The sequence below is a fragment of the Adiantum capillus-veneris genome, chromosome 27 (assembly GCF_014529385.1).
Source record: "Adiantum capillus-veneris isolate H3 chromosome 27, ASM1452938v2, whole genome shotgun sequence".
Lineage (NCBI taxonomy): Eukaryota > Viridiplantae > Streptophyta > Polypodiopsida > Polypodiales > Pteridaceae > Adiantum > Adiantum capillus-veneris.
This window is the reverse complement of record NC_140957.1, coordinates 81,486,311-81,512,115: the sequence shown is the minus strand read 5'-3', so window position 1 is coordinate 81,512,115 and position 25,805 is coordinate 81,486,311. Positions and strand designations below refer to the sequence as shown.

At 41.7% G+C, this 25,805-nt stretch overlaps 2 pseudogenes; both read right to left on the bottom strand.

Annotated features, from left to right (window-relative positions):
• Window positions 1-459: 459 nt before the first annotated feature.
• LOC147422271 (uncharacterized) lies at window positions 460-8,173 on the bottom strand (annotated as a pseudogene).
• A 5,278-nt stretch (window positions 8,174-13,451) lies between these two features.
• LOC147422270 (uncharacterized) lies at window positions 13,452-14,613 on the bottom strand (annotated as a pseudogene).
• Between the last annotated feature and the right edge of the window lie 11,192 nt (window positions 14,614-25,805).

Here is a 25,805-nt window from a genome sequence, read left to right as displayed (position 1 = left end):
AAACCATTATCGTGCTCTCTGTGTGCACTAGCAAGATGCAAGGTCGTCTACCTCTTTCAAAACTAGAGTCATTCAGGAACAAATCATGCGCCAAGTTAGCACCAATGGAAGATCATACGTCACACGCGATGAAATTTATTCTCAATGTCATTATGGAGCTTTTACCCTATTGTTTTCTACTATTTTTGAAAGTAAATCAAATCATTGTTAAGCACGTCTAAACTTTGTTGAAAAACCCCTCAACACGTATGTGAGAGATATATTAAGATTTTTTTTAATCTATATCATACTCTTGACATCGTTTACCCCTCCAAGTTAAGTAGTGAAAGCACAATTTTACGTAAAAGTCTTTAATCTTTTTTTCTTTTTTTTTGCAAAACTCACAATAGGTGGGTGGAAGAAATAGATTAAAACCAAAAAGAATACATCTCCGTCCGTGCTCATACCGAGCCACGGAGCCAGACAAGTCCAACAAACTCCAATAAACCAAACACAGTATAGCCATCCTATCTAGAGGCTGCCACAGCTTATACATGAGCTACCACCCCATCCATAAACACCTCCAGAGGAGAAACCATACAACATACCGAAGTACACTAGCTATAAGGGAGCCACCCGACTAGACGGTCAAGCTAACTAGGGATACTACAATAGAGCAGAAGAGATGGCCGAGAGGGCGAGGCCCGATGTCCCCATCACCAAAGAGATCTTAAGGGAACCACCAAGCGAGGACAAAGTTCGCCAGACGAGAGCCCCCAAGACCACCACATAGAGCCGATAGAGAAGAAAACGCCAAAACACAGCCACATCCGGAAAAGGCTGAGAGCCAGATAGCAAGGCCACCATGGGCAGGGAGTCTGCCACCCTCCCTCCACACCTCAAACATGCGCGTCACCAACGAGAAGACCTGATCCACTTGACAAGAACTGAACCACTTGACGATAACCACCTCCGAACCTGCCAGCAAACATCCTGACCAACCAGGCCTAAAGGGGGCCACACCCTTTTTGAAGATGCCATCACATAACTTAACCACTTGACGAGAACCACCAGCAAACATCCTGACCAACCAGGCCTTTCGTAGCCCCTTTTGAAGATGCCATCACAGTGCCAATACCCAACGAGCCATCCCTGCAAAACCAGCATGACCAGGCCCGCCACCTATCCAAGACCCAAGAACCCATTGCGAACTGTGTTGTTCCAACAAGGAACATGGCTGTTGTCGAGCCAAATTGCAAAAAGAAAGCCTAACGCTGCAAGGAACGCCTGGCTACACAGGACAGTAAGGGCAACCGGGAGCTCGTACCCATGAGCTTCCCTGTCCACCGGCACGAAGCCACTCTTGTAAAGAGAGGTGGGGAACCTCCTCGAATTCCTCTTTGCAGATTGATGGAAAATGAAGCCATTAGAGCTGTGGGTCCAGGCACTGAGGGCTTGGTGAAAAGGTTTGAGATGTGTGGATACAGTGTGCTTGGCTAAGCGATGATTTTGATAATTCCATTCCCCTTGAGTGGGAAGACTTAAGGGGAAAAAAATTTATCGTTTGGGATGGTAATCACCGTTTGAAAACTTGGATGTGCTTAATAAAAACACGTAAGTGATTTCTTTTTTGTTTAATGTAAAGTTGACTTGTATTACTCTATGCTTTCTAATTTTCTTTTTTGTTGTTGTAGAATTTTCAATGATAAAGTGGAGACATTGTTCTGTGAAATGTCAATTTGTCTTTGTTGATAGAAGTGCAGGGGGGGAGCTTATGCTAGCTTTGCGCTCTCAAAATGAGTAAGAACACATTTGTTGTTTTGAACGTTATTGCTATTACTTTATCGATGTCATTCTACTGCCATTTAATTTAAGATATTGTGGTTTAGGATTGGTAGAACCACTGTGAGCACAAATTTTGGGCAGGAGATCTTCTTGTTCCAAAAACTGGCTGTGGCAAGCAAAGATTCTTTAATGAAAGACTTTCCCCAAGATTGGATTCGATGGATAGAGGTAGAGCTTGCTTGTGAGAAGAAGGCATCTAAAGGGAGTTGGTACAACGCTCCTGCTCTTTTATTAGCAATGCTCATATGGAAGGTATATTTCTTTGCCTTAAAGTACACTTTTTATGTAATTTCTAAAGCTTGACATTATTTTGTAAAATCTTACTTTTTTTTTTTCATTTGCTCTACAAAAGGAATTAGACTTTGACTTGTCTCTTATCAAAGAGATACAAGAGATCAATGATCCCTCGATTTCACTGCCAGTAAAGGAAATGGTTGCTCGAGGAAGAGTAGAAAAAATATTCAAAGAAAGAGCTTATAAGGTAAACACTTTCTCTTCTCCCCGTTTATGTTTGAATTTCTACAAAATTGTAAGTTGACATGTCATTTGAATTTGATATATTTCATTGAAAAATTGATTTGATTTGATCTCTTGCTAATGTAACATAGATGTTGGCCATTGCCAACCCCGCCAATGGCCAAGGGTTCTTCTCTTTATTATTTAACTTCAATTGGATAAGAGAAAAGGATCAAGTGGGCCTTACAAGAGACAAAGTCCACTCTTTGGAAACTTCTAAAATATCACCAGAGAGGTAATAATTTTTGGATAAAAAATACACATGAAATCATCAAATGAATCAATGCATTTATGGTTTGTTTATTGTTTGCTCTATAGGAAAAAGGAAATATTGCACTCTTTGATGCATTGCCGTGTAGATGATGTTACTTCTGAGCGTTATATTAGTGCAATGAAATTTAGAATGTACTTGCGTAAAGAGTGGTATTGGGGAAGTATCTTGAAGCAATGCTTGAGGATCAAAGGGAAAATGATTGAAGAAATGCCGGAGGGCTTTGAAGCATGGTTTCATCACCAATTGAGGGACCACATTGATAAAGCTTTTGTGGAGCTTTGGAGTAAGCTCAACACAAAAGAGTCGGATGAAAAAATTCCAGAGCTTATGGATTCTTCAAGGAGAGTATTATTCAGGTAATACAATTGATATGTTTATGGTTGTTATTCTATTTTTTACTTAGAGTTTGTATAATAAATAAGTCACTTAGGAAAGGAGCTCAAATAAAGTTAACCGCATTTTATGTAGATGGCTAATTCAGCTTTACGATCAAACTTTGTTGGAGAAGTTGCCAATTGCTGTTGAAAGTTGGAGGGACCTCTCTTGTGAGGAGTGTATGTATCCACTATGGATGAGAGATTATGGTTTGATTGCTTGGGAAATTGAGTATTGCCCTTGGTGGCTAGATTACACTCAAGGCACCTACCCATGTGATGAAGGGAACTTATATAAAGGTTATTTTTGGCATTTATAAAAACTACAAAATTGTTAAAGTGCTCATACTATTTAGATTATGTTTGTGAGAAATATATTTTTGTTTGCTTTAGAGCACGTTCTTGAAAGAAATGAAAATGGTATTGAGGAGATTGGCTCAGCTTCCAAGAAAGCCACCTCTTCGAAAAGAGTAAACAATAGTACAATCTCCTCTATAAAGAAACGATTGGATTTTGTTAGATCCAAGAAGCCCAAGAAGTCTCCCAAAAAGGTGGTCAAGGCTCCACAGGTAAACTTGCTTGTATAGATATCTAGCCGTCACTTTCTTTCTACTCAACAATTCTTGATGAAATATTTGATTTTCTGATTATGCAGTGCCTTCCATAGATTGTGATGTGAACGTTATTGGGAACATGCTAGATGTTTAAAAAATTTCTCTCGATGATGAGAAATGGTAAACACATGTGAAAAGAAAGACTAACTATGTGTGGTGTGTGTTGTGAATGTTTGAAATACATTTATTTGATCGTATGCAGGATCTTGGATTTTCTTCATTCAGCCCATGTTGATGGGGAAAAGAGCAATGAAGTGGCCTCTCTTTTGTTTGCGGATTTTCCAACAAACTTTAAACCTGAAAATTTTTCACAGAACGAGGTATGCATCCTTCAAAACCACAATGGACAGTCTATGATAGTTTTGGAACTTTAATTAAATTAACAATGCGTATTATGAAGGTCCCTCCATGGAATCAATTCTCTCGAAAATTAAGTAATAAAGTGGCCGTAATAGCTTCAAAGTATGTGGCAGACAATGGGTGGTACATCACCCTAAGCTCCACTGATCACTTTGGCATTGTGTCTAGCCATGCCATCGAGATGGGATTCAAAATGATGCATACCATCCTTATTTTGATCCCCGATGGTTATGTGCGAAAGACCATTGAGATTGAGAGAGTAAGTAAATTTATTTGTTGATTGAAAAGCATGCTTGTATTTTTCTTCAATTAGATCACATTCTAATTGTAATTTGTAGGTGGAAACACTATTGCTATGATTGTTTTATCGTAAGGGTCAACGTCCTATCTACGATCGACGAGATGGAGAGAGCGTGGACAACAACTTTTTCGATGCCAAGTCTGGAATACTGATGGAGCGCGCCGACGGAGAGTACATTGGAGGATACGCTATTAGAGGTGCCGCCGAGCGTAGCCTTGACTTCTTTCGGTAAGAATATATGCTTCCTACTATGCGTTATTGGACTATGTTACATAAAGTAAAAATACACATATTTTTTGCTTTTTTTAGCTGGCTTGTGCTGACATTTACTGCGGAGCACACCTACATTGTTGATATGTTTTCTGGATGTAGTGGCTTGGGCAATGTTTGCATTGAGTTTTCTAGACACTGTCTCTGCATAGATAGTGATCCAGAGGTCTTCCATCAACATCTTTCACGCTTCAAGGCTCCATGTGTACGTGCTATTTCAGCAGTTGATGCAGATAGCGATGAGGAGACTGATTGGCAACAATATGAGCCCGGATCACATTGCCCTTGATTGACATCAACATTAGTATTATCTATCATTTTTTCTAGTTTGTGATTTTTATGGAACGACGTGTGACCATGGTGTTTGGGTGCCACTTTTTTGGTATTATTGAAGACATGTTGTTGGTGTTGATCGTCCTTATCAATTCAGCCATGATTTCATATTTATTATACTAGATAGAAGTTTGTTGAGAGCTTTGGATTTACCAAAGTAATATACCAACATATGCTTTTTTGCTTATGTAATTCCTTCTTCCCGTGAGCATTCGCTGCTACACGGAAGCAAGTATGGAATTGGAATTTTTTTAGTTTGAATTTTCATACCGTTATGCTGCCGAAATTTTGATTGCTTATCAATATAATCATGCTTTTGTTCATGTTTGAAAACATAATCATGATTTCACGTATAGAGAAAAGTTAGTCAAGCTTCACGGAAGCAAGTATGGAATGGGAAATTTTTTTGTTTGTATTTTCGCGCCGTTATGCTGTGGAAATTTTGATTGCTTGTGAATATAATCATGCTTTTTGTTTATGTTTAGAAACATAATCATGGTTTCATGTATACACAAAAGTTAGGCAAGCTTCACGGAAGCAAGTATAGAATAGGAAAGCTTGACAAAAGTTAGGCAAGCTTTCACAGAAGCAAGTATGGAATGGTTTTATTTTTATTTTTCACGCTGTTATGCTGTCAAAATTTCATTTGCTTGTCAGTATTTCTTTACACTGTCGGTCTAAGAATATATATAGTTTTATATATAATATTTATATTATATATATATAATATCTATTTATTTATTTATTTATATGTGTGTTTTTATGTACGTAAGGAGATCTTCAACTCTGTAAAGTGTTTTTAAGTACTTGCTTATACAATATATATAGTTATTTATATGTGTGTGTTTATGTACGTATGCAGTTCTTCAACTCAGTAAAGTGTTCTTAATTACTATTTTATATGCAAGAGTCTATGCGTGTATCATTACTTTGAGGTCTTCGCCCAAACAAGTACAACCATCAATATTTTTTAGATTCCTAGTTTCAAATTGGCTTATTAGGGATTCATCCTTGTTTGCAACAACACCTACATGGACACGAAAGTATATTCTACTAAAAGTAGGGTAAATACTAAAGACATGCTCATCTTTTTCTTGCATTATATAAAAAACTCACATAGATTTTCTTTACATTTGGCTTTCAAACAGCTTGTAGTTACATTTGAAGGTTCAGTTTAGCTACAAGATATCAACAATACCCTAAATTATGACAGATCTTGAAGATGTGTTAGTAGACCAGGCCGATTAAAAGTATCACAGCTACTTCAATATAATAAGTCAGACAGAGACATATGAATTATTCTTGCCAAGGCACTGAAGAGTGGAACACCATCATATAGTTAAAATAAGCATCATATAATTAAAATAAGTTGTTTACATGATTAGGTAGGGAATCAAACCTGCACACACACACACACACACACACAGTACAACTTGCATCACGCTAGTACAATTTATCATGTGCTAGTGCATATTTATTTAACTATATTATTTAGTGCATAATTATTTAAATCTTTCCTCAATCTTCAACCACATTAGAGCCAGAGATGTCGACCAGGTTGATTGTGCGTTTGCAGACAAGCAAATGGTCAATCTCCGCCTGTAAAGCGGCCCTTCGAGAGCTATCTATGTACCCCCATGTCTCCCACTTGCCCATAGCTTCTCGCATTGTCTCAAAGCCATCATTCAGTTCCTGGTGTCCGATGTTGCGAGCGCGATTAAGGTGGTTGAACATCCGGATCGCCTTGTTTGTGTCACGCTCTCTCTGTGTAAACGTCTTCTTTTCTTCAAGGGGTGCGTTGGGGGGGATTTTGTGAAGCTCTTCATGGATTTTTGCAACTACCTCATTACCAGTAGTTGCATATCCTATAGACATTGTATAAGTACACCTCCGATTAGCACCTCCGATTCACTTGTGCAGCATATGGTGCTTGCCTTGTAACATTTATATAGGCTAAAGCACCATGCTCTCAAAAAGCATTGATAGTGATGGAAGAGTGGCATGTGTTAGTGACATGAGGTGTCCCACGCAACATATGCTAACTATTAAATTGGAGCGTGCAATAATATGTGCATGATTTGTCAATATGAATATTATAATCGTCTACTACTCCACCACTAACTTTTAAAGTGGGGTGTGCAATAAAACATGCATGATTTGTCACTACGATTATTATTCCCCTATAAGATTTATAAGCATCTAAAAGTGCAATGAGTAGACAACACTAACTGCCTCTCTAAGGGCTCGGGAAACACTATGATTATTATTCTTCTATGGATACTATAGGCATATAATAGTGCAATGAGTAACCACCACTAATTGCCTCTCTAAGGGCTCGGAAAACATTATTTGTGGACCCGGCTTTGGAACCTTTTCACACGCATATGAACATGCAAACTCTCTCTCTCTCTCTCTCTCTCTCTCTCTCTCTCTCTCTCTCTCTCACACACACACACACACACACACACACACACACACACACACACATGAGTAGAAAACGTGCACACAACCTACTTCTTCACAACAAAACTCCACTTTCATCTCAATTAAAATGTGGGATATTTATAAAATATATAAATTAAACCAACACATAAACAATTCTATACCAAGATACTAAATGAAATAATTTGAACCGGCTTGAGAACCTTCTTGCCCAAACTTGAGCCGGACTTTTTTCATTTTGAACCTATCTTTCCTCTCTCCCCTTCATCTCCCACTCTCTCTCTCTCTCTCTCTCTCTCTCTCTCTCTCTCTCTCTCTCTCACACACACACACACACACACACACACACACACACACATGTGAGTAGAAAACGTGCACACAGCCTCCTTCTTCACAACAAAACTCCACTTTTACTTAACTCCACTTTCATCTCAATTAAAATGTAGGATATTTATAAAATATATACATTAAACCAACACATAAACAATTCTATACCAAGTTACTAAATGAAATAATTTGAACCGGCTTGAGAACCTTCTTGCCCAAACTTTAGCCGGACCTTTTTCATTTTGAACCTATCTTTCCTCTCTCCCCCTCATCTCCCACTCTCAGGCTCTCTCTCTCTCTCTCTCTCTCTCTCTCTCTCTCTCTCTATAAACTCGAAAAAGCATCACCTGTAGCAAAAAAACACGAATTGATTAACTCGCAAATAAAATTAACCCTATATGGAACAACCAGCAGGGTTTGTTATTTCAGGTAAAGAAGAACTTGTTACTAAACTCCATAAGGTACTATATGGTCTTAAACAAGCTTCACGGGCCTCGTATACAAAACTTGATCTTTTTCTCACCTCTAAAGGATTCATCTCTTGTTCTTCAGACCCCGACTTATACATAAAGCAACAAGGTAGTAATTTTGTGATTCTTGCTCTTACGTGGATGATACCATTCTTGTTTCCAATGATTTGGGATTTCTTCAAAAAGTGAAGAAATTATTGTCTTTTACATTTGATATGGTGGATATAGGAGAGATACACTCGTGTCTTGGAATTTATATTCAATGGAACCACATAAAAGGTATTTTATTCCTTTGACAATCAAAGTTTATTGCACATACTATTCAAAAATTTGGTATGGAATCTGCACATTTTGGCCAACACACCTTGTCTTGCGAGTTCTATGAAGAACACTTCTGACAATGGCGATCAACTTGTCACAAAGCAACCTTATGCTAACTTGATTGTATGTCTTCATTTTGTTGGCATGAACACTCGCCCTGATATGTTTTTTTTTGCTAATTATCTTGGATAACATCTTACACTCCCTTCTCTTAAGCATTGGTCTACAGCAAAGCGTGTATTGAAATACTTAAAAGACACTACAAATTTTGGTTTGGTCTATCAATGACAACTGACATCGAATTCTATGCAATCTCTTTCTCTTTTGAGTTACACAGATTCAGAATGGGCAAGCTCACATTTATCTATGCGATCTACTGATGAAAATTGCTTCTTTAGAAATGGTTGTCTTGTTTCTTGGACTAGTAAGAAACAACGATGTGTTGCAGTTTCTACAACTAAGTCATATTATGTTGCAGAATCACTTGCAGTTGATGAGCTGATATGGCTTCGATACATGTTGGTTGATATTGGTCATTCTCTTCTTTCTAGCATACCCATTGTGGTGTGACAACCAGAGTGCTATTAGTCTTGCAAAAGACTATGTTCAACATAATCAGTCAAAGCACATTACTGTGCATTATCATAATGAGAGCTATGAATTACGTGAAGGCACCATAATGGTTGAACACTGTCGAAGTGACCAGATGATTGCACACATTCTTACCAAAGGCCTCCACGAGTTGCGCTTCATCCTCTTGCGCTCGGAGCTTGGAGTTGCTTCGGCCTCACTTTGTTTAAATTAGATTCTTTTTTTTCTCTTTGTACATATGACATTGTAATCATATAGCTATCATGCACTATGCACACTCCACACTTGCACACTGCGATCTTTGAGTCACTTTTATATTTATACATAGATACACAATTCACTTTCAAGTCATCATCGCTCATTCATATTTTCACATTGTATAGGGGCTTGGGTTTTTCTCTTGAACTCCCCAAGGGTTTTTTCATCCAAAGCTAGAGAACTTTGTTTGAGTGGGGGTGTTGGAGCTATATATGGCTCACTCTACTCAACTTGCTCTCACCTATATATTTGTATCTTTTCCTCAATATGAATGAGTCTTTGAGAGAATACATGGTGCGTCTCTTGTCTCGTCTCTCTCTCTCTCTTTCTCTCTACATCTCAACATGTTTTCTACCAAACAAGAATGTTTTTGAGTTTTGGCCCTATACAACAGAATGAGGAGCCAAACAATCTTCTCTCTCTCTCTCTCTCTCTCTCTCTCTCTCTCTCTCTCTCTCTCTCTCTCTCTCTCTCTCTCTCGATCCGAAAATGAAAGACAATGTGAATTGTTACCTTGCTAACATAACATGAGAGGAGAGTGTGTGTCGCCCCTAAGTTAATGCCCACTCCTAAACATTTTATAAGAGTATGAGAGAACTTGTGTGGTCTCTATGTTAGTACTAAACTTGTAAAAAAATAGCCATTTTTCTTACTTTTGTAAAAAATATCCTTCTTTAAATAAATTATTAATTAGAAAATGTTTTTACGATATTATGTCCATTATTCAATATGAGTTAATTAGAAGTAGTATAAAGCTAGCTTGGTTGGTTGAGTGTAACAGGACTTGATTTTTGAAGTGTTTTAGCAATAAATTTTGTTTTTCTAAGAAGTTTTGGTCGTTTTAAAGTTGGTCCACTGTGCAGAAGATTGTTTTCGTCGAATTTTTCAGCCGGAATGCACTTTCTGGGTCATTTTTGAAGGTGTTAACGTGTGGTTTTGGAAAAGTGATGTATGGTGTGATTGAAGCTTGTTTTATAAGAAACAAATTTGGTTCTCTGAGTTTTTAGAGATTTTGATGTTTTGATGCTCGTTGAGAGCCAAAGATTGAGAGCCAAAGATTAAGAAAAACTGTGAGATTTGCTGTTTTTGCATCGTTTTTGTAGAAAATATTGTTTTGCAGATTGATTTTTAACAAATCAGAGCAGGCTATGGAAATTTTGCATCTTCAATAAAACTAATTTGTGGATTACTAGGGTAAAGGCTATGGAAATTTTGCATCACATAGCCCTCGAAGAGCGCAACAAGAGCAACAAGATTGTGTGAGACGGACTTGGGCTATTTTGTCTCCGTTTGGGAGTTATGTTCAGTTGAAGAAAAGTCGAAATTTTAGGACTTCAAAAAAAAAAAAAAGCCTTCAAAATCTAACCTTTACAGATCACTTCGCGATCACGTTCTTATCTTATTCTTGCAGGAATACTTGGTGCGAAAATCGAGTCGACCGAACGCCTAAAAAAATGGTTATTTTGACAAGTTGCATGCTTTTCGAGGAAAAGAAGGATAAAAGAATGATGGGTGGTGCGTTTGGGGATCATTCACAGATCTTCTCTTCTGCGAGTGCGAGTGCGAGTGAGACGCTGCATGCAAGCGACTGAAGCTCAGGGGTGGTCGGGAGGTTCGAAGTCCGTACAACAGAGTGCACCCATATTCAATTGCTCCTATGTTGTATCAAAACTCTACAAAAAATCATCAATACAAAGATCTCTTTCTGTATCTTTTGTTGTCTATCTCTATTATTCTGTTCTTGTGGCATTGAGTAATCGACCACTGTCATGACACTGGTCATGGGTTTGAGACCGGCCAAGCGATCCTAATAGCCCTCATGGATGTTTGCTTTGATCCCCACGGGATATGTGCGATTGACAAAAAAAATGAATAGCCAAAGCTAATAAAATTTCTGAAGGTGTCTTTCCCTGGACATCTTCAATAAAATTAACTTGTGGATTAGACAAACTAGGGTAAAGGCTATGGAAATTTTGCATCACATAGCCCTCGAAGAGCGCAACAAGAGCAACAAGATTGTGTGAGACGGACTTGGGCTATTTTGGCTCTCTTTGAGAGTTATGTTAAGTTGAAGACAACTCGAAATTTTAGGACTTTAAAAAAAAAAAAAAAACTTAAAAATCTAACCTTTACGGATCGCTTCGCGATCACGTTCTTATCTTATTCTCGCAGGTATACTTGGTGCGAAAATCGAGTCGATTGAACGCCTAAAAAAACGACTATTTTGAGAAGCATGCTTTTCGAGGAAAAGAGGATAAAAGAACGACGAGTGGTGCATTTGGGGATCATTCAAAAATCTCATCTTCTGCGAGTGCGATTGCGATTGCGAGTGCGAGTGCGAGTGAGACGCTGCACGCAAGCGGACTGAAGCTCAGGGGTGGTCAGGAGCTTCGAGCTCCGTACAACGGAGTGCGCCCAAATTAAATGCTCCTCTGTTGTATCAAAACTGTGCAAAAATTCATCAATACAAAGATATCTTTCTCTATCTTTTGCTGTCTATCTCTATTATTGTGTTTCTGTGACATTGAGTGATCGACAACTGTCATGACACTGGTGATGGGTTTGAGACCAGCCAGGCGATCCTAGTAGCGCTCATGGATGTTTGCTTTGATCCCCACGGGATTTGTGCCATTGACGAAAAAAATGAATAGCCAAAGCTAATAAAATTTTTGAAGGTGTCTTTCCGTGGGCATCTTCAATAAAACTAATTTTTGTATTAGATAGACTAGGGTAAAGGCTATGGAAACTTTGCATCACATAGCCATCGAAGAGTGCAACAAGAGCAACAAGATTGTGTGAAACGGACTTGGATTGTTTTGGCTCCGTTTGGGAGTTATGTCCAGTTGAAGACAACTGGAAATTTTAGGACTTATAAAAAAGAAAGAAAAAGCCTTAAAAATCGAACCTTTACGGATCGCTTCACGATCACGTTCTTATCTTATTGTCACAGGTATACTTGGTGCGAAAATCAAGTCGACCGAACGTCTAAGAAAACGGCTATTTTGAGAAGTCGCATGCTTTTCGAGGAAAAGAAGGATAAAAGAACGACGGGTGGTGCGTTTGAGGATCATTCACAGATCTCCTCTTCTGCGAGTGTGAGTGTGAGTGCGAGTGTGAGTGTGAGTGAGACGCTGCATGCAAGCGGACTGAAGCTCAGGGGTGGTGCGTTTGGGGATCATTCACAGATATCCTCTTCTGCGAGTGAGACGCTGCATGCAAGCGGATTGAAGCTCGGGGGTGGTCGGGAGGTTCGAGCTTCGTACAACGGATTGCACCCATATTCAATTGCTCCTCTGTTGTATCAAAACTATGCAAAAATTCATCAATACAAAGATCTCTTTCTCTATCTTTTGCTATTTATTCTGTTCCTGTGACATTGAGTGATTGACCACTGTCATGACACTGGTCATGGGTTTGAGACCGGCCAAGCGATCCTATTAGCGCTCATGGATGTTTGCTTTGATCCCCATGGGATTTGTGCAATTGACAAAAAAAAATGAATAGCCAAAGCTAATAAAATTTTTGAAGGTGTCTTTCCCTGGGCATCTTCAATAAAACTAATTTGTGGATTAGACAGACTAGGGTAAAGGCTGCGATAAAAGGACATGCCCGAAAAGAAGGGCAATTATTAAGTACATTGAGGTGTCGGTTCTAGTACACAATAGCACCAACGGATGGATGGTTTAGCTGAGTTGTCTTGTACTCATTTGTCGGGGTGACAATTCAATTCTCGCAAAGCTCTACCTTTTTTTGACGTGAAGGGTTTCTCCACCTTTTGAGGCTTCAATTTTTTACAGAGGAGTTGCGAAACCATTATCGTGCTCTCTGTGTGCACTAGCAAGATGCAAGGTCGTCTACCTCTTTCAAAACTAGAGTCATTCAGGAACAAATCATGCGCCAAGTTAGCACCAATGGAAGATCATACGTCACACGCGATGAAATTTATTGTCAGTGTCATTATGGAGCTTTTACCCTATTGTTTTCTACTATCTTTTGAAAGTAAATCAAATCATTGTTAAGCACGTCTAAACTTTGTTGAAAAACCCCTCAACACGTATGTGAGAGATATATTAAGCTTTTTTTAATCTATATCATACTCTTGACATCGTTTACCCCTCCAAGTTAAGTAATGAAAGCACAATTTTACGTAAAAGTCTTTAATCTTTTTTTCTTTTTTTTTGCAAAACTCACAATAGGTGGGTGGAAGAAATAGATTAAAACCAAAAAGAATACATCTCCGTCCGTGCTCATACCGAACCACGGAGCCAGACAAGTCCAACAAACTCCAATAAACCAAACACAGTATAGCCATCCTATCTAGAGGCTGCCACAGCTTATACATGAGCTACCACCCCATCCATAAACACCTCCAGAGGAGAAACCATACAACATACCGAAGTACACTAGCTATAAGGGAGCCACCCGACTAGACGGTCAAGCTAACTAGGGATACTACAATAGAGCAGAAGAGATGGCCGAGAGGGCGAGGCCCAATGTCCCCATCACCAAAGAGATCTTAAGGGAACCACCAAGCGAGGACAAAGTTCGCCAGACGAGAGCCCCCAAGACCACCACATAGAGCCGATAGAGAAGAAAACGCCAAAACACAGCCACATCCGGAAAAGGCTGAGAGCCAGATAGCAAGGCCACTATGGGCAGGGAGTCTGCCACCCTCCCTCCACACCTCAAACATGCGCGTCACCAACGAGAAGACCTGATCCACTTGACAAGAACTGAACCACTTGACGATAACCACCTCCGAACCTGCCAGCAAACATCCTGACCAACCAGGCCTAAAGGGGGCCACACCCTTTTTGAAGATGCCATCACAGAACTAAACCACTTGACGAGAACCACCAGCAAACATCCTGACCAACCAGGCCTTTCGTAGCCCCTTTTGAAGATGCCATCACAGTGCCAATACCCAACGAGCCATCCCTGCAAAACCAGCATGACCAGGCCCGCCACCTGTCCAAGACCCAAGAACCCATTGCGAACTGTGTTGTTCCAGCAAGGAACATGGCTGTTGTCGAGCCAAATTGCAAAAAGAAAGCCTAACGCTGCAAGGAACGCCTGGCTACACAGGACAGCAAGGGCAACCGGGAGCTCGTACCCATGAGCTCCCCTGTCCACCGGCACGAAGCCACTCTGCCCTGCAAGCCCACGCATGTCGCAACACCCGTGTGTGTCCGTAGCAAGAACAAGAACGACTCCTGGTCCGCACGCTTAAGAGGGCCCCCATCTCGCGTGAGACAACCAAAACTGGCGCCCAAGGTCCTGCAACAGAGGACGCCCTCCCCTGCTCTCGAGTGTCAGATCTAGGGTTCAATTCTTTAATCTTAAAAAAGTAACTTTTTATTTGTTGTTAAGTTTTCATGTAAATTTCATACCTTAGACCCATATTTAAAAAAAAGTAATGAGATTTTTTAAGTTATGTCTCATTTACTACAGGTGTGATTTGAGCCGTTTTTGTGGCTCATTACAAGTCTAATGTTTATGACCCCCTCTTAAATACTAAATAGACGACGAGAGAGAGTGCGATCCCCTACGTAATGCCTCTCTCAAAAGTAGGACAGCATATTTGACTTTGATACACGGCCTATTCAACAACAAGCTCAATTGATTAGTCTACGATCACTCTCGTAAAAAGCTCAATCCAATAGTCCACAATTGCTCCTTAGTGTTCCAAGATTCTACTATGCCTTTATGTAGGGACTTGGGAGAATAGCAGAAAGATTGACTTTGTCATGTCACCCTGCTAGCCCTTTCTAGCAGGAGATCCACCATTACTCATGCAATCTTAATTTGACGGCTTACAATCTATAATAAGGATAATGGGGGAGGGAATTCTGGTTTCCCTCTCTTTCACGCATCAAAATTTGCTTCAACCGGTGGGTGAACCTTGCAGCTCCGGGAGCACAGTGACGTAGAGAGAGAGAGAGAGAGAGAGAGAGAGAGAGAGGCGATGAAGCCGCCGGCTATACTAACTGCTCCTAAGAATTTCATGGGTCAACTAATAACAGGCCGACACGAGAAGGGGGGTTAACTTTTGTGAGATACCTCCCTCCCTTGAAAAAACTACACCTCAACGAGGTCCCGTTAGCATACTCGCATTTTACCCCTACCCTCCCACATGACTAAAAGGCATCAGGTCGTCAATGAAGGCTCCGTCATGGGATCGACTGCGACGGATGTAGCACACGACAATCTCGAGGACAATCAACGTCCAACAAAAAACGCAAGTCAATGTCCTCCTTGTGGTTCGAACCCAAAACCTTGGCCACGACAACATGATGAGTTAACCACGCATGCAGGTGCATTTCATTGTTACCTAGACGAAAAATAAATTATATAACATATACTCCTATTGAAAAAAATAAACGAAGAGAAAAAAAATAAATTCGCACATGTACGTTTAAAATCGGACGGTCAAACCTACCTCATACTTTGCACGCGTAGCTCTTCACCGTGGAGGATGACGAGGGAACCCCGTGTTGTTTAGTCTTCAAGACCTCCCTCCTTGCATGTGTGTGTTTGAGAGAGAGAGACAGAGAGAGAGAGAGAGAGAGAGAGAGAGAGTGAGTCATCAGATCAAATCAATCGCTACTCCCCCCGCCGCACCAGCGCCCCTTGTGGTGCCTTCCGAGTCCCTGGTGCCAGCTTACGTAACGAAGAAAAGAAATAAAGGAAGAAATGCACGTTTGAAGTGGATGTGACCACAGTCGCCCATCATGCAAATTGCGCTGGTAGAAGGTGTGACACAAAATACAATGTATTATCTCATCATTCTCGTCTCTCATGTTTCAGAAAGAGCAAATTTTGTTGATTGGTGATTGGGGAATCCGTGAAGCGACAAGGCAAATTTTGTACGAGATGCTGCTTGCCTCAGCTCCTCATATGCGTCCGCATGGCATCTATTATTGGGTCTCGTATTCGCTCATCCCAATCATTTGCTTCTTGGCAGCGCTACAGCCCATTCCTATTTATTCTCAAAGACTAGCGGTAGCTGTTGACATCCTCTTATCAAGACGTTTGCCAAAAGCCTATGCCCACGCAAACATGCAAGCGCCACCAGCCACCGTTCTTCACACACGTATAACCGACCACAACGTAATTAATGAAACCAAAACGAGCCAACCCACATTTTACAACCAATTGTACTTCGGGAGCTAAATACCAAATTTCAATAGAAAACGGGAGAAAGAAATATAATCAAAAGTACCTTGAGTTCCTGCTTGAATTGGTAAATAAGAATGTCCTACAAACGAAACAAGCGAAAGGGTCACAATGGTTTTAAAAAGAAATTAAGAAAGTGATAAAGTCATTAGATTGCATTTAATTGGAATCTCATTTTAGCTTCGAGCTGATTGAAAATCGAAACTAGCCTCTTGCAAACCATAGCGAAGGCAAAAAAAAGGATGAAATATGTGAGAAAATAGTAAACATATGCTAATATTTCTGGTTTGCTTCTTTTTGAGGAGAAAATTTGGCTGACGAACGTTTAATAAGAGAGACTTTCTCAAATATCGACCATAATTAATTTTTAGAATGCAAGAAAAATCAAGCCATGTGAAGTTTAGAAATGAAATGTGAAACAAAAAGAACTCATCAATATACGTGTGGGTATCTATAGAAGGTAAAGCTTCACTATAACATTCTAAAAAACAATCAATAGAATGCAACAAAAGTCAAGAAATGTAGGATCTTAAATCAAAGGCGAAATAAAAAGATGCATCTTCTATTTTAAAACTGGAATAACATTTAAGGTAAGTCTCACTCATCACTCAAAACAAGAAATTATGCCTAACCCAACTTCCTCTAAAGCTTCTTTTAGAAAGCCAAAAATCACTTAAGGTTGTTACCATTCCATCAAGGTCTATGATCGTAGGGTAGAAGATCTTGGTCGTCTAGCTACTCATGATTAGTGGCCGGATTATCAGCCTCCAACCAGGTCAATACCCAAAACCCACCCCCATGGATCCAATGCCGAGTCAACATGTCAATGCAAGGAATGCATGAATGATTGTCGACAACTCAGCTGACAAAATTTTTGCAACCTAGGATGCTCACAACCTGTTATCTCAGCACGCTAAATGTGGAGTCTCTATCGATTGTCCTTGCATATTAGAGGACACTACTGGCCCCCCTCCTCCCTATGCTTCACAGGAGGAAAAGGCCCTTGAGTGGCATTTTCCTTGCAATGCAACTCCCCATGGTTTTCGGCTCCTGCTAGTTGCCAAGGGTCGTTGCATTACGGGGAAAAGGGCACTCTAGGGCATTTCCCTACTCCTTCTTCCAATTCACATGACATAACTTAAGCCCATGTATGTAAGGATCCGAACTATATTCATTGTTGTGAAACTCCTATGGACGTTTAAAGCTCATCCAAAATCTAAACTATGCAAAAAAAAAAGTTAGGCTTTTCATGTTGATAAATTATGGGATTTGCATGAAGGATAGAATTCCCCAAGAAAAGCCTCAAACAATTTTCCAATAGGCCCATCCAATTTTGTTTCCCAATTTTGTTTCGGGTTGAATTAAGGCGAATCTCACGAGATGCTATCTTTGGGCTTGAGGGAAAACAAGGCAAGGTTGGGGAACAAGGCGGTGGGGAGAGAGAGAGAGAGAGAGAGAGAGAGAGAGAGAGAGAGAGAGAGAGAGCTTTTGCCGGCAACGTGTCACAGCGAGCCAGGAGGGACAGATAGATCGCACGCTTGGTGACGATGCTCTGCTCGCTCATGTGGCAGCTTGTTCTACCTTGGGAGAGTTGCACATGGAGCAAAGAGAGATCCATCCCGTGTGTCAAGAGCAGTAGGGGAGGAGACTTGCAGACCTTTTTGCTGTGCTTTGATGGCAACCATGGATTAATTGAGGTGCCTAATTAAGGCAAATCCATGGAGATGCTCCAGTGGGTTTCAAGGGGGAAAGCGAGCAGGAGGCACATGGAAAAGAGAGAGAGAGAGAGAGAGAGAGAGAGAGAGAGAGAGAGAGAGTGCCATGTGCATGAGGGGAGGCTAAGAGACGAATAGATTTATCTCGTAGTTGTTTTTGTGGCATGCTCGATGAGAGCTCATGGACGTTGCGAGACCGACTGGAAATCTCGAAAAGGAAACATGGCGTTGCAAGAGGTCGTGCAGCAGGTAGAGAGGCCGAGAGAGACGCGCCCTATCTAAGCACAAATGCGTATATATATATATATATATATATATATATATATATATATAGAGAGAGAGAGAGAGAGAGAGAGAGAGAGAGAGAGAGAGAGAGAGAGATGGATGCAGTCCCGCGGATGTGCAACTTGTGGGTCGATCAAGGCCTGTCTGAGCCCGAAGGTCAGAGAGAGAGAGAGAGAGAGAGAGAGAGAGAGAGAGAGAGAGAGAGAGAGAGAGAGATCACCCTGTCTGGGGCAGGGAGGGATGCGAGGGACGGTGTGTTTGAAGGCGCCCCAGACAGAGAGGCAATGGCGATGGGGAAGGATGGGTGCCCTTAGGAGCTCAGTAGGGTAGGTGATGGCGATAGGTAGGATAGTTTTACTTTAGAATGTTGAGATTCCAGGGAATCTCACGTTCTAATTAATGGGTTTGAGTAGTTTGGACCCATAAAATGCAAAAGATATTTAAGCTTCTCCCAATTCTCCAAGGCTATGGTCCATCTAACAAATCATTCATCCTAGCATGGTCATCCAAAATAATCATATCAATGTTAACTCGTGAATATGAGAATCATTCATCCTTTCTGGGTATTGGGTCTACTCCTAGAACCCATTAGTTTTCCTACAAGATTCTGAGGGAATCTTTCTATTCTAAGGAGAAGAGTAAGCTGCTGGCATCATCGGCTCTCTGCACAACACTGTCACCCTTGCATTCTGCCGCCCTCCATGACCTCCGCTGGGTTGATTGCACTACAACAAAAACAAGTACCTTCGATGCAAATTTCGATGCTAATCGTTGAAAAATTGCGTCGAAATCTTTGTCCCTATGAAACAGTAGAAATACACGTCGATATCTACGTCGATAATCCTAGTTTTCGACGCCTGTATCGACGCCTATATCCATGACCATATCAGAAGAATTTTTTTCTTGGACGGAGGATAGGCAGCCTGGCCTGTGCCCAGTGAAAAGATGGACACAGGCACAGCCAAACTGCGTGTCCTCTGCCCAAGAAAGTGAGCAGCACCAAAATCAACTGTGCTCTTGCAGAAATTTTGACAGAGTTCCCTTCGTTTTAATATAAACTTTAAAAAAAAAAACAACATATACGCCTCCTACATGATATCCATGTAGGATCTCACATGAGATTTAAGGCACAACTTGATGGAAGAAATGAAAGTAAAAATGAATTGAACTTTATATATAACGAACTTTTTGCAAAACCATAACCAAATTAAAACTATAACCATAACCATGATAAAAAAACCATAATGATAACCATAACCATAAAGTTCGTTAAATTCCTGCATAATTACCATTACCAAAACCATCATCAACACTTGTCCAAAATAATATATAACCATGTCCAAAACCATGATCAAAACCATCCATAACCATAACCATAACTATAATCAAAACCATAACCAAAACCATGATCAACACCTATATGTGCATGTCTATACAAGAAAGAAACACAGATATGTGTCTGTGTCTGACAAAACATATATAGAAAAACCACTGATGACTCGTGCGTCACAACCTGCACATAAAGGGACAATTCACAAAATTAGTATGATATTATTTCACATATACTTAATTAATTAAGTCAACTCACACATATTATTTGTCTCGATCAAACGTCTCACTTCAATCGATCGGCGAGACTCTAAGGCCTCCTAGTCTACAGTCTCTCCTGCGGCGGCAGCAAGATCATTCAATACATCATAAATGCCTTTTCGATATCCATCTGTCTTCTCCTGGCGTGTCGCGGCTCGATGCATTGCAAGATTCTGCGTTTATATAAAAACCAAAGTAATTAAGAATACATGATTCATCGCTCTTGAAAAAAAACACCATTTTAGGATTGGATTGGAAACTCACAAACTCATAGCAAAAGGTGTCAAGCCTCCGCTTCCAAGATGAGATGTGCCCCTAGTCTCCCTACGTACCTCCGCGGCGAGACACTGCTGTCTGAACCTCGTGTCCACTGTCTCCTCCTCCTCCCTAATCTACTACCACGACTCGTGTGAGATGCCCGAAGGCTTCGGCGAGCCCTGCCTGAAAGTCCGACGAGCTGCATCTCGACGATGTTTCACGGTGTCCCGTGCAACATTCCTGATCCACCTCCTCTGAAGCTCTTCTCAACCCGGAGCAGGCCGATACTCTCTCATGATGGTCTCCACTATATAATTGATTTTGTTGTGGTCTTAATGAGTCCAAGACGTCATGATGGTGCTAGAAAACTGCACCTCCGCGAGCTGGCGAACCCGCTCTCTCATCTCAGTCCTGACACTATCCATGTTAACCTGTCCATCTGGCCGTACAGTAAAGACCTTGGAGGCACTAGGATCGTGTGCCCCTAAAGGTGTCCGAGGTGTGCTAAGAGGTTTGTCGAGAGGTGTGCCTACGTAGGACGGGGGTCGTGAGCGAGGAGGGGTCGAAGCATCTATGGACCCTCCTCCACAACAACCACCACCTCCACCTGACGATCGTCGAGATCGGCGAGTGTGCCTGTGAAGCGGAGATGCTGACGTACCCGCCTCTGTCGTACCCCTAGGTGTCGAAGCGGTCGTGATGGGAGACCTCGCAGGCGTTGTACCCATAGGCGTCCCCCCCCATAGGTGTCCCCCACATAGGCGTCATATCCTAGGGTGTGAAGCCCGGAGGCGTGGTACCCGTACCGCTAGCTATCAAATACTGAGACGCCTGTGCCATCTGACTGGGCGTCATCCGTGTGACGAAGCTCATAAATGCATCCGCACTCATAGAACTTGGATCTGGCGACTGGTCTGCCATACTAAAGTCCTGCATAAAGAAAGTAAAAGAAAGCGTCAGAACACCTTTGTTTAAATTAAGAAAGAGCTTAATTGTAAATCAATGTCTTCACACAAACACTTACAGGCCTCGACTAGTGAGGCATCATCGATAAGATCTTGCACCGTAGCATCGTCTATCTCTAACTGTAGACATAACTCTACCCCAACTCGTTCTGGCGGATTGTCTTCATCCATTGCATCTTCATCTACAAGTGTCATATCTGCCTTGTATATCTGTCAGCTTCCTCTGCCATACCTTCGTCCATCTCATCTAATGTAACAATAGTATCTGCGTCATCTGGCCGACTTTCCTCGAGGAGCTCTTACCCTTCAAATACTTGTTTATTTCTTGGAGCAACCTGAGCCACAAACCACCATTGTGGCTCTCCAGGGTCCGGTACAAAGACTACTTGCTCGCAATGTTCGGGGACCGCAAATGTGTCGCTCACATTTGTCCAATCCTTTGTAGAATCTATCTGCACAAGCTTGTTTCCATCTCTGCGTACCGTTGTATTGCGACCAGAAGTAATCACCTTGAACCACTTCACATGTAATAAAAACATCTCAAACCGTCTGAAGCTGACTTTCAAGATATCTGACACCACACCACAGTTGCTAGTGCTCTCGTTCGTGTCGCTGGCACTGGCACTGGCCCTGCTCTTTTGCATGAAACTAACCATTACCCCACTGTCAAACGTGTTTCTTCTGCTGTCAATTTTTTGTGTTCTGAAATGCTATGCGACCACAGTGCCATGTATGTATGATACCTCCAGTCACATCCAATAGACAGCTCTTTCTCTTCTGGAGATATGGGTTTTCTAATCTGTCGAGCCGCTCTCACTGTCTTGTCCAACCATGCCATTGTAGGTCATTCAGGTAGAGGAGCGAGATGGTCTGGCAAGTGTAAGCCTCTAGTCGTTCGGCTTCGCATGAAATCATGTTGCTCGTTATTGCATCTCTCTTTCTCTTCTTCGTACCTTTCAAGACATTTTTGCATTGGCTCTGAATTTAGTATACAAAACTTTATGATCTTTTCTCGCATGGCCTCGTCCATTTTCTTCGGTGCCCCTTGCCGTTGCGTCTCCTCTCCCACCAATCTTTCATCCTCCTCATCACTCCATAGTCGAGGCATTTCTAGGTCAGAAACGGATAGAAATTTGATCGTCAAGACAAGAGACTCTTGCACCAGCCATCCTTCTGCCATGCTCCCCTGTAGATGCACTTTTTGGTGAACAAAACCCTTAAGTGTTTTCATGAACAGCTCTAGGAAGAACATCCAACGGCTGTGGACTCTACCTGCCCACTGCAACCTCATCTACTACATGGACGAGCAAGTGCATTTGGATAGTTAGGCAGCTCGTGGGTAGATACTTCTCAATCATGCAAATTGCCTCAATGGAGTTAGCCCTTGCGACTACAATGGATTCCTCTCGTATCTCCTTGGAAGAGATCCACCACACTAGCTCTGAAATCTTGTGTATGCAGGACCGCACTTCCTCCGTTAAACACCCCTTGATTGCAATTGGAAGAATAAATTGCAAGAACTTATGCCAATCATGCGATTTCAGTCTGACAGTTGACCATCATGGGTGAATGCTATCTTGAGACACCGCATGCATCCTGTTGGCATCCTGAACTCTCAAATCACCCTTTTGACTTGTCCTTCCTCGCTTTTTAGCAATACCCATGGCGCTCTTGGAAGCTTTGTTTGGCTCGTTGCATTGGTGAAAGGACAGAGCTCTGGCATCTTTCCAACTGATTGCAAATCATCTCGTGAAGCTCGATTGTCTTTCATTCCCATGATTGTCTTCCAGAGGAGCTCTCCCACATTCTTGAATATATGTATTGGATCCAACAAATGGTTAATTAGTAGATCACCCTAGTAGGGCAACGTATGGAGAATGAAGAAACTCTTCATTCGTGGAACACTGGAACAGGTTGCCCCTCATATTGCTCCCATCGGTGACGCCACTCTTGTACATGCATAGGACGACATTCGACACGACCAAGTGGACCTTCGCGCATGTGATGTCCATCTGGAAGATAACGATGGTGGCCTTGGTAAATTGTCTTTTGAAGTGAGGCAGAATAGCACACATCCAAAGATGGCCCGCAAATTGGACATGCATTGTATCCCGAAGTTGTAAGCCCTGCATATATTAAAGCATGATTCAGTACTACACAAAGTGCTTGCAAATAACAAGAATTTTGTAAATCATCCACCATTACCAGAAGCTTCATTGTATCCTGGCCAATCATGCATAGTCCACATAAGAAGTCCATGGATCCTTGCATGTTGTTGTCCTGTTGATTCAACCGTATCTGCTATGTCGATCCCATGCCATAACTCCTGGAGCTCGTCAAGTAGTGGTGCGAGATAAACATCCATGTTTTTTGCCTTGAACTTACCAGGCACAATCAAGCCTAATATCAAATGACCCTTGTTGATGGCAAGCCACGGAGGGAGGTTGTAATTGACAAGGCACATATGCCAAGTGCTCCATGACGAGCTTCTCAAACGAAATGGATTGACTCCATCCATTGCCATGCACAAACGCAAATTACGTGGTTCTCTCTTAAAATGTGGCCAGGTATCTTCAATGTGCCTCCAAGCCTTCGAATCAGCGGGCACTCTAAATGTTGCGTCACTGGATCTATTCGTAGAATTCCATCGCATCAACTTTGCAATGGAACCACAACCAAACATGCTTTTTATCCTCAGAATAATAGGGAAATGCCGCAACACTTTAGCTTGCACTGACTCGCCAACCGCATCTTGTTTGTAGCCCATTGCTCCTCACTTAGGACACGACAGACAATCTGCGAATTTATTATTGCGAAAAAGAATGCAATCATTTGGACATGCATGAATCTTGTTGTAGTCCAAGCCAATTGAGGTCAATAGTCACTTTGCGTCTAGCCTGGAGGGGGGCAATTCATTGCCAGCCGGGAGTAGTTGATCCCACAACAACCTGTTTAAGCTACATAAAATTAAAATCTCCCCAAGCACGTAAGTTACGTACCTAAACAAAACAGTGACGTTTTCATTTGACCACCCGTACACTGACTACAGATTCAAAAACAACAGTCAAGTATGAAGCACAGGTATTTTGGCGCCTTCATAGATTGGTTGACGTGCCAACTTTCTCAACATGTCTTCAAGACATAGGCGCACGTCTTTTGGTGCTGCTTTGTTAGCGTTCTCCTCGCTTGGCTGAAAGAAGGCATCCAGCATCTCCTCCATGCCGTCATCTTGTGTTTGTAAGCCCTCCTCTGTTTCCATCCCTGGCGCTGGATTGGTTGGACCTTCACGCATAATCCTTTTTCTCTCTCTCTCTCAGATGTAGGTGTTATGTCGCGAAAATCAATGCCCGTTTTGTAGGAGTCATATCGTAGATTCTCTACGGTTTCTCTAGCAAACTCTCCGTACTTGTGCACATGCTCATTACATATCCTACACTTGCATAAGATTTGATATTTGCAGAGTGTGCACGAGCATGCAATCTTTTCCTCCATGTTAGTTGATGACGTTGCCATATACAATGATTATGAATGTTGTCTCAATATATATACTCCTCACAATGTAAACTACTTCGCATTCTCTAGCCTTGCCCGATCTCCGCACACCTGGTCCAAAGGTGTACGGAGATCAGGACCACTAGGTCAAAGTCTCGTCTTTATTGGTCAAATCCTATATGGGTTGACACATACGTGCACACCTAGGTGTACATGACAATGCATGTAGCGGGCAAAACCCCTTTTCCTCTTTTAATTCCATAGTTTCTTCTAGAGAAAGAGAGAGAGAGAGAGAGAGAGAGAGAGAATTTTTTTCCTTTTCACATAATTGGTTAGCCAAGCTAACTATTTCACCACTACTTTCTCTATCTACTACTATCTCTCTCTCTCTGTGTCTCTCTATCCATCTTCGTAGCTATCTCTAGTTAGTTCTCTCTCTTTTTCTCTCTCTCTCTCTCTCTCTCTTTAATTTCCTACACACACACATTTCTCTCTCTCTCTCTCTCTCTCTCTCTCTCTCTCTCTCTCTCTCTCTCTCTCTCTCTCTCTTTCCTACACACTCATACACACCTCTCTCTCTCTCTCTCTCTCTCTCTCTCTCTCTCTCTCTTTCCTACACATACACACACAACAATGTAGCTTGAGAGAGAGAGAGAGAGAGAGAGAGAGAGAGAGAGAGAGAGGGAGATTGGGGTGGGGGAGGGGGAGAGAACAATACCTGCACTACAGGTTTCCAAGAAGGGGCTAGATCTGTGCGCGAGCTCGTAGGTGAAAGTGACCGCCTGCGCGCGGGTGGGGTTTTTTTCCCAAATTTTTTTCCGTCGATATACGCATGGAAAAATGCGCTTTTTGATAGACATTGCCACGTGTATTGCCACATACGTATCGACACGTATATCGATGCTGGATATACCCGTCAAAATGCACGTGGAAAGGTACGATGCGTCGAAATGTTTCACGTCGAAAAGCGTGTAAAGTGTTGTAGTGTTGTCCTTGTTTGCGCCCATGTGAGACATCAGAGACGAGATAAATCCCTCACCCCGCCAATG